Here is a 9,588-nt window from a genome sequence, read left to right on the forward strand (position 1 = left end):
TCCCTCATTATTCTATTTTTTTTAAGATTTTATTTATTTATTTTAGAAAGAGAGCATGAGTGAGAGGGAGGGGCGGAGGGAGAGGGAAAAGCAGGCTTCATATTGAGTAAGGAGCCCAATGCAGGGCTTGATCCCAGGACTCCGGGATCATGATCCAAGCCAAAGGCAGATGCTCAACCGACTGAAACTCCCAGTCTCCCCTCCTCTTTATTCTATTAATATCGTATGTGACATTGATTTTTGTATGTTGATCTACACTTGCATTCCTGGAATAAATCCTATTTGGTAATGTGTATAATCCTTTCAATAAGGTACTAGATTTGGTTTGCTACTATTCTGTTGAGAATTTTTCAATTAATATTCAATAAAAGATATCATTTTCTTTTTGTGTGAAATTTTGGCCTGGCTATGGTATCAGGGTAATGCTGGCCTCATAGAATGAGTTAAGAAGTGTTCCCTCCTTGTCTTAGTTTTCTCAGCTTGTCAGCTCAGATTGCCCTGACAAAATATAGAATGGATGGCCAAAACAAGAGAAATTTATTTTCTTACAGTTCTGGAGCCTAGAAGTCCCAGATCAAAATGTTCAGCTGGTTCTGTCCCTGGCAAGATCTCTCTTCCTGATTTGTGAATGGCCACATTCTCACTATGTCCTCACATGGAAGAGAGAGAGAGAAAGAGAAGGAGAAAGAGAGAGAGAGAGAGAGGTTCTGTTTCTTTTTATAAGGATACTAATCAATTGGATCAGGGCCCCAACATTATGACTTCTCTTAAGCTTAAATAAGACTTCCACAAGGTCTTATTTCCAAAAACAGTCATATTTGGGGGTCGTGGCTTCCTTGTGGAAGGACACAAAAATATTCAACCCATAACACACCTCTTTAATTTTTTGGAAGAGTTTGGGAAGTATTTGTGTTAATTCTCCTTTAAAGTTTTGTAGAATTCACCAGTGAAGCCATTTGGTACTGGGCTTCTCTTTGTTGGAGTTTTTTGGATACCGATTCAATCTCTTTACTTGTTATAGGTCTATTCAAATTTTCAGTTTCTTCTTGAGTCAGTTTTGATAGTTTGGGTGTTTTTAGAACCTGTCCATTTCATCTAGGTTATCCAGTCTGTTGTTGTACTCTCTGAGTGCTCTCTTATAACCAATCCTTCTTGCTTTTGTAATATCAGTAGTAATGTTCTCACTTTCATTTCTGATTTCAGTAATTTGAGTCTTTGCTGATTTTTTTCTTAGTCAATCCAGCTAGAGGTTTGTTGTTTGTGTTGACCTTTTCTTTCTTTCTTTTTTTAAAAAAAGCTGTTATTTATTTATTCATGAGAGACACATGGAGAGAGGCAGAGATATAGGCAGAGGGAGAAGCAGGCTCCTTGTGAGGAACCTGATGCAGGATTCAATCCCAGGACCCTGGGATAACAACCTGAGCCAAAAGCAGACACTCAACCACTGAGCCACCCAGGTGTCCCTGTGTTGATCTTTTCAAACAATCAACTTTTGGCTTCATTTATTTTCTCCACTGTTTTTCTCTTTTTTCTTTTGCTTATCTCCACTTTATACCAGATTATTTCCATCCTTCTGCTCTTTAAATTTAGTTGTTCTTCTTTTTCTAGTTTCTTAAGGTGTTCAATTAAGTGATTTATATGAGACCTTTCTTCTTTTTTAATATAGCCATTTACAGCTATAAATTTTTTTATGAAGTGTTTTCATAAATCATATAACCTTTGCTATTGTGTCTTCATTTTTGTTTATCTCAAAGTTTTTTTTTTTTTCTAATTCACCTTCTCATTTCTTCATTGACCCAGGGGTTCTTTTTAAAATGTTTTTAAAATTTCCACATATTTATGAATTTTCTGGATTTCCTTCTGTTACTGGTTCCTGTTTTATTTTTATGGTTAGAGAAGATACTTTGTAGGATTTCAGTCATTTTAAACTTATTGAGACTTGTTTTGTGATCTCTTATATGATCTGTCCTGGAGAATGTTCTGTGTGCACTTGAGAAGGATGTATATTCCACTGCTGTTGGGTGGTATGTCTTGTACATATTCATTGTCTAATTGGTTTATACTGTTGTTCAAATCCTCTTCTTATTGATCTTTTATCTCGTTGTTCTATCCATTATTAAAGTGGGTGCTTAAATATCCAGCTATTATTGTTGAATTGTCTGTTTCTCCCTTCAATTCTGTTTTTCTTCCAATGTATTGGGACCTTGTTGTCAGTGTACATATATATATTTATAATTATTAAATCTTCTAAGTGGATTGACCTTTTTATAGTCATATAATGTCCTTTGTCTTGAAGCAATTTTTATCTTAAAGTCTATTTTGCCTGATATTTGTATAAGCCATTCCAATTGTTTTTGGATACTCTTTGCATCAAATATCTTTTTCCATCCTTTCATTTTCAACCTATTTGTGTCTTTGGAGATCAATTCTCTTGTAGACAGCTATAAATGGATCGTGATTTTTTAAAATCTAGTCTCCCGGGGCAGCCTGGGTGGCTCAGCAGTTTAGTGCCTGCCTTCAGTCCAGGGTGTGATCCTGGAGACCAGGGATCAAGTCAGGCTCTCCGCATGGAGCCTGCTTCTCCCTCTGCCTGTGTCTCTGCCTCTCTCTCTGTATGTGTCTCTCATGAATAAATAAATAAAATCTTTTAAAAACTAAAAATAAATAAATAAACCTAGTCTCCCAATTTCTCTGTCTTTTGATTGCAGAGTTTAATCCATTTACATTAATATAATTATTGATAAGGAAGCACTTGTGCCAATGTGCTATTTGTCTTCTATTTCATATCTTTTTTTTTTTTAAGATTTTATTTATTTATTTATTTGACAGAGAGAGTGAGAGAGCACAAGCAGGGGAAGAGCCAGAGGGCAGAGAGGCAGAGTCCCCGTTGAGCAGGGAGCCTGATGCAGGCTCAATCTAAGGACACTGGGATCATGACCTGAACCAAAGGCAGATGCCTTAACCAACTGAGCCACCCAGGTGTCCTGTCATATCTTTCTTGAACCACAATTTCTCCACTAGTCCCTTCTTTTGTGTTGCATAGATATTTTCTAGTCTACCATTTTGATCTCCTTCTTCCTTTTGTTATGTATTTTTTACCTGTTTCTTTAGTGGTTTTCCTGGGGATTACAATTAAAATCCTAGTGTCATGGTTATTTTGTGAGTCAGCTTGCCTAGGTACCCAGTTTTTTCATCAAATCAGTCTAAACATTTTTGTGAAGTTTTTTTTTTTTTAATTTTATAGGACATTTTTAGGTTAACAGCAATATAGTTTTAGATCTTTCTTTTTTGTTGTTATTTTTTATTTTGTGTCAGGGGCAGTTTGTTTTATTTTATTATTTTTTTTTTAAATTTTTATTTATTTATGATAGTCACAGAGAGAGAGAGAGAGGCAGAGACATAGGCAGAGGGAGAAGCAGGCTCCATGCACCGGGAGCCCGATGTGGGATTCGATCCCGGGTCTCCAGGATCGCGCCCTGGGCCAAAGGCAAGCGCCAAACCACTGCGCCACCCAGGGATCCCGGGCAGTTTGTTTTAAATGTGATTTCATTTACATTTATAAGCAGTTTTCCTTTTCTTTTATTTCTGTTTCTTTTTTCTTTTTTTTGGTGGGGGGAGAGAGAACAAAGGGGGAGGGGGTGGAGGAAGAAGGAGAGAGAGAATCCCATGCAAGCTCTACACCCAGCACAGAGCTGGGCTCAGTCTTACAACCCTGACATCACAACCTGAGCCAAAATCAAGTGTCAGCCCCTTAACCAACTGACCTTTACTTGGCAGGAATTGTGATTCATTAAGTTGCCTTCGGTTTTAAAACAAACTTCTGTTGCTTTCAAATTTAATGTGCTCTGTCCCCAACAGAACATATGAAAATATCAAAAAAAATATATATATATATATCATTTAAAGCACAGTTTTTATGGACACAGTACAATATATTCACTATATATGGTATAGCAAAATATTCCTATCCTTCCCTGTTTTTGTAATAGTGTCACAATGAATAAGTAAATAAAAATTGAATTTGCTTTATAGTTGAAATTTAACATGTACAATGATTATTTTATGACTGTTCTGCTGTTGAACTACTGATCTAATCTACAGTTTCTTGCACTAGAAGGAACAAAGCTAAATAATAATTGCTGGCCTAAAAATTTTTTTGGTCAATTGTAGGTAGATATGAAATAGCCAAGCAGGCCCTTTTTATGCACCAATTAGTTGCTTCTCATGTCTGAATCACCCTTTCAAACATAGAGGGTACACTGTATATTCAGAACCAAGACTACTCTTCAGAGATCTGAGGAAATTTTTAGAGGGTAGTCTTTATAAATACTTTATTTTTTAATATTTTATTTATTTATTCATGAGAATAGAGAGGAGAGAGAGAGAGAGAGAGAGAGAGAGAGAGAGGCAGAGACACAGGCAGAGGGAGAAGCAGGCTCCATGCAGGGAGCCTGACGTCTTTATAAATACTTTAAAATATCTTATTAAGTGGTGCCTGGGTAGCACAGTTGGTTGGGCCTCTGACTCTTGGTTTCAGCTGATGTTGTGATCTCAGGGTTTTGAGATCAAGCCCTAAGTCAGCTCTGTGGTGACTCAGCATGGAGTCTGCCTAAGATTCTCTCTCTCCTTCTCCCTTTGCCCTTCCCGTTTATGCGCTCACTCTTTCTCTCTCTCAAATTAATAAATAAATATTTTTTTAAAAATCCCTCATTATGAGGGATTCACAACTTAAGAATATAGAGGCTTACCCATCTGGCCACCAGAATTGCCATTCTTTCAAACTGTCTGAAAAACTGAGGAAGGACACCTGCTTCCCAGCTGTAAGATTTTCATCAAATGGGAAGATGGGAAGAAAGTTATTTTATAGGCAATTCTAGTTCACTTTTCACCAGTTTTGTAGGCAGTTAGCCATCTCAAAACAATTTTTATTGCATAATGAGACAACTGGTAAACTCTCATGTTTAAGGACTAGCACCTGGGAGAAAAGAACACTCAAGTCATGATGGTATTGTTGAAGAGAAAAACTTTAGAGTATGGCCTAGACGTGGATTACTCTAATGGGTCATATTAGCCACTCTTTGGGCACTTGCTGCAAGAAGCAGTTAATTGTCAGTAAGGCTCAATTTCATATTATGGCAAAATATTTCTAAAGCTAAGCAGATTATTTGCAAAGAGAATACAGCCCTCTATGATGTGATGGGAAAAGTACCTTTAAAAAAGTCTAAAAATACAATGAGCATGAAGAAGAGGCAATAGAGGTCTTAACAAAAAACTCTCTTTGAAACGTGCTTGGGGGCGCCTGGGTGGCTCAGCAGTTTGGTGCCTGCCTTTGGCCCAGAGCATGATCTTGGAGACCCAGGATCGAGTCCCGTGTCAGGCTCCCTGCATGGAGCCTGCTTCTCCCTCTGCCTGTGTCTCTGCCTCTCTTTGTGTCTCTCATGAATAAGTAAATAAAATATTTAAAAAAAAAATTAACATGCTTGGTATTTTAATTATTTGCAAGCCATGGGCTTCTTAGGGCAGCAGTTGAAAGAATTGGCAACACACACACACACACACAACATTAAATATGTTGGCAATAGAGAACTACAAAGTGCTTTAAAACTTTACCTAAAGATGAAGAATAAAGGTAAATTTTGCACACACAAAATTTGCACTTCAGTATTTCAAAGTGTTTCCTAAAAGATTTCAGAGAAAAACATTTTGCTAAACTGGTATCTTGGTCCACAAATATCATGAGGCATAAACTGAATCCTTTGCACCCAGAAGGCACTCATTGAATGTGTGTCGAATTAATGAGTAAACCAAATAGACTATTTTGTACAAAAAAGCCATTTATAACACTAAGATGATCAGATGGCAAGACTTTCAGTTTTTTAACCAGGGAAAGGATTCGCAAGATAATAATAAACACAGAAAACAGATCTTTTATGAATGTTAGTTAGGCATGAAAATATTTTTAGTATATTATGTTAAGCATTCTTATTTATATTTCCATTACCTAAAGTCTTTTGGCTCACAAATACTAACTCCATTATGTAGGGCATGGTACCAAGTTTGATAATGAATGTATTGCTTTGGTTTTGAACATAGTGAGTTGATGTGTTGAAAACCAATCACATCACAATCTTGGGGGGAAATGAAATCTCGGTTCCAGCCCCTTCTCCCCCCAACTGATATCACTGCAACACAACTAAACAATATGCAATATGGCCTCAATTTTATTTTGTTTTTAGGGAAATATGCTAAATTGCCTAGAGCTTTTTCTGTTTAGCACCTTATATCAAAGTAATGAAAAATGGATATGATGATTACATGTTCAAATGTACAACATCATTAACTCTGCAAAGATAAATCATTGCAAAATTTCAAAAAAAAATTTAAAGCATACATTTCATTCTTTAAAGGGTTGCTGAATGCTTTCTGAGAGGCGGGGGGCTGGCTGTTTTCAAAATCAGCAACAGCTGGGTGAGGATTTCTTGGCAGAGTTAGGACCGCATGTTATTGCTGCAACTTCCTGATAATCTCAGCTGACATCTGTGGATGGAAATTGATTGTGTGGTGCCAAGGGTCCCGAGCTATCTTGTAACTCCTACCACAGGGTCCTTAGCATGGTACTTTTTACCATTCACCTTGTATCTCTTTTTACATCCAGGAACCGGGCAGACAAAAGGCTTCTCTTCCTCTCTGTTTTTGTGCATGGAGCTGAGGATAGCTTCTGAGCTGATGGCACTCTCTGTGGTCCAGGCTCATCGCTGTCCCATTCCTCATAATCCACCTCCTCCCAGTGGTACTCACTGCCTGTTGGAGCATTGCTGCAGAATGAAGAGGATGGGATGTTGGGCAGAGTAATGGGGGGAGTAAGGCTTCCCCTGCTGTGGCATGGTGGAGTGGACACATTCCTTCAAGACACTGAGCTGGACAAGCTCATCAAGAGCTTTGGTTGAATCTTCTTTAGGGACTGGCTCTCACCAAGTGACAACCGTCATGAATCTATTCATGTAACTGAGGGCAACATAGGTTGGCTGCTATAATTCTTGTTCTAAAACGCTTGGATGTGTATCACATTGTGTGAAACTGCTTGACGAGCATTGTCTCCCACCAGCAATTTTTGTTGACTTATTTTAAAAATTTAGGTATAATTAACATACAGTGTTCTATTAGTTTCAGGTGTACAGTATGCAACAGTGTTATAGATTACACAGTGTGCATCATGTTTCACCCATCCCTTACCCAGCTCCTCTCTGGCAACCACCAGTTTATTCTCTATATTTAAGAGTCTGTTTTTTTTATTTGTTTCTTTTGTTTGTTCCTTAAATCCCACAAACATGCAAAATCACATGGCATTTGTCTTTCTTTGGCTGACTTGTTTCACTTAGCATTATACCCTGTAGATCCAACCATGTTGTTGCAAATGACAAGATTTCCTTCTTTTTATGGCTAATATTCCATTGTGTATATATATGTGTGTGTGTATATATATATGTATATATATACACAATGCACATATATATATATGCACACATTTCTATCACACATATATATACAATTCTCTACACAATGTGTGTGTATATATGTGTATATATATATATATATATATATATATATATACACATTTCTATCTTCTTTATCCATTCATCTATTGTTGGACATGGGTTGCTTCCATATCTTGGCTATGATAAATGGTAAATAATGCTGCACTAAACATAGAGGAGCGTATATCTTTTTGAATTAGTGTTTTCATTTCCTTTGGGTAAATACTCAGTAATGGAATTACTAGATCATATGGTAATTCTTTTCTTAATTTTTCAAGGAATCTCCATACTCTTATCCACTGTGGCTGCACCAGCTTGCATTCCCACCAACAGTGCACAAAGGTTCCTTTGCTCTACATCCTTGCCAAAATTTGTGTGTCTTCTGTTTTTAATTTTAGCCATTCTGACCAATGTGTGGTGATATCTCATTGTGATTTTGATTTGCATTTCCCTGATGATTAGTGATATTGAGCATCTTCTCATGTGTCTGTTGGCCAACTGTATGTCTTCTTGGAAAACTGTTCATGTCTTCTGCCCATTTTTAATTGGATTATTTGTTGGGGTTTGGTGTAGGTTCACAGCAATACTGAGTAGTAAGTATGGCAGGCCTTGAAGATGTTGTGAGATCAATTCCAGACAACTAAAATAAAGTGCATATTGTAATAAAGCAAGTCAAATGAATTTTTTGGTTTCCCAGTGCATATAAGTTATGTTTGGGGGCATCTGGGTGGCACACCCCATCTGGGTGGCACAGCCAGTTAAGCAACCAACTCTTGGTTTCAGCTCAGGTTGTGATCTCAGGATCATGAGATCAAGCCTGACATCATGCTCTGTGCTCAATGTGGTGTCTGCTTAAGACTGATGGCACTCTCTGTGGTTCAGGCTCATCGCTGTCCTGGACACCTGGGTGGCTCAGCAGTTGAGCATCTGCCTACAGCTCAGGGCATGACCCTGGGATCTGGGATCGGGTCCCATATCAGGCTCCTTGTGGGAAGCCTGCTTCTCCCTCTGTCTGTCTCTGCCTCTCTCTCTCTCTCATGAATAAATAAATAAAATCTTAAAAAAAAAAAAAAAGATTCTCTCTTCCCTGACCCTCTGCCTCCCTCCCCACTAAAATAAATAAATCAATCTTTTTAAAAATGTTACATTTGCACTAGCCTGTAATCTATTAAGTGTGTAATAGTATTATGTCTAAAACAATGCACATCTTAACTTAAATATGCTTTATTGCTAAAAAAAAAAATGCTAACCATTATCTGAGCTTTCAGGAAGTCATAATCTTGTTACTCACAGAGTGTCTTACCTTAATGTTGATGGCTGCTGAAGGCTGGGGTGGCTGTGGCAATTTCCTAAAATAAAACAACAATAAGGTTTGCTGCATTGATTGGCTCTTCCTTTTATGAATGATTTCTCTGTACCACAAGATGCTGTTAGATAGCATTTTACCCACAGTAGAACTTCTTTCAGAATTAGAGTCAATCTTCTCACACTCTGGTGTTGCTTTATCAACTAAGTTTATGGAACATTCTAAATCCTTTGTTGTCATTTCAATAATCTTCACAGCATCTTCCCCAGGAGCAGATTCCATCTCAAGAAACCACTTTCTTTGCTCATGCATAAGAAATAATTCATAATTTGTTGAAGTTTTATCATAATTGTAATGCTTCAGTCGCTTCTTCAGGCTCCACTTCTAATTCTAGTTCTCTTGCTAATTCCACCCCATCTGCAGTTACCTCCCCTACTGAAGTCTTGAACCCCTCAGAGTCATCTGTAGGGTTGGAATCAACCTCCTCTAATCTCCTGTTACAGCTGACATTTTGACCTCTCCCATGAATCACAAATATCTTTAATGGCATCTAGAATGGTGAATCCTTTCCAGAAGGTCTTTAATTTACTTTGCCCACATCCTTCAGAGCAATCACTATCTATGGCAGCTATAGTTTTATGAAACATATTTTCTTAAATAAGAAGGCTTGGAGGGATCCCTGGGTGGCGCAGCGGTTTAGCGCCTGCCTTTGGCCCAGGGCGCGATCCTGGAGACCCGGGATCGAAT

The 9,588-nt window shown here is 37.8% G+C and overlaps 1 pseudogene; it reads right to left on the reverse strand.

Moving 5' to 3' along the window:
• Positions 1-6,378: 6,378 nt before the first annotated feature.
• LOC112925013 (juxtaposed with another zinc finger protein 1 pseudogene) lies at positions 6,379-7,215 on the reverse strand (annotated as a pseudogene).
• Positions 7,216-9,588: the final 2,373 nt, after the last annotated feature.

This window comes from Vulpes vulpes, chromosome 12, assembly GCF_048418805.1.
Source record: "Vulpes vulpes isolate BD-2025 chromosome 12, VulVul3, whole genome shotgun sequence".
NCBI lineage: Eukaryota > Metazoa > Chordata > Mammalia > Carnivora > Canidae > Vulpes > Vulpes vulpes.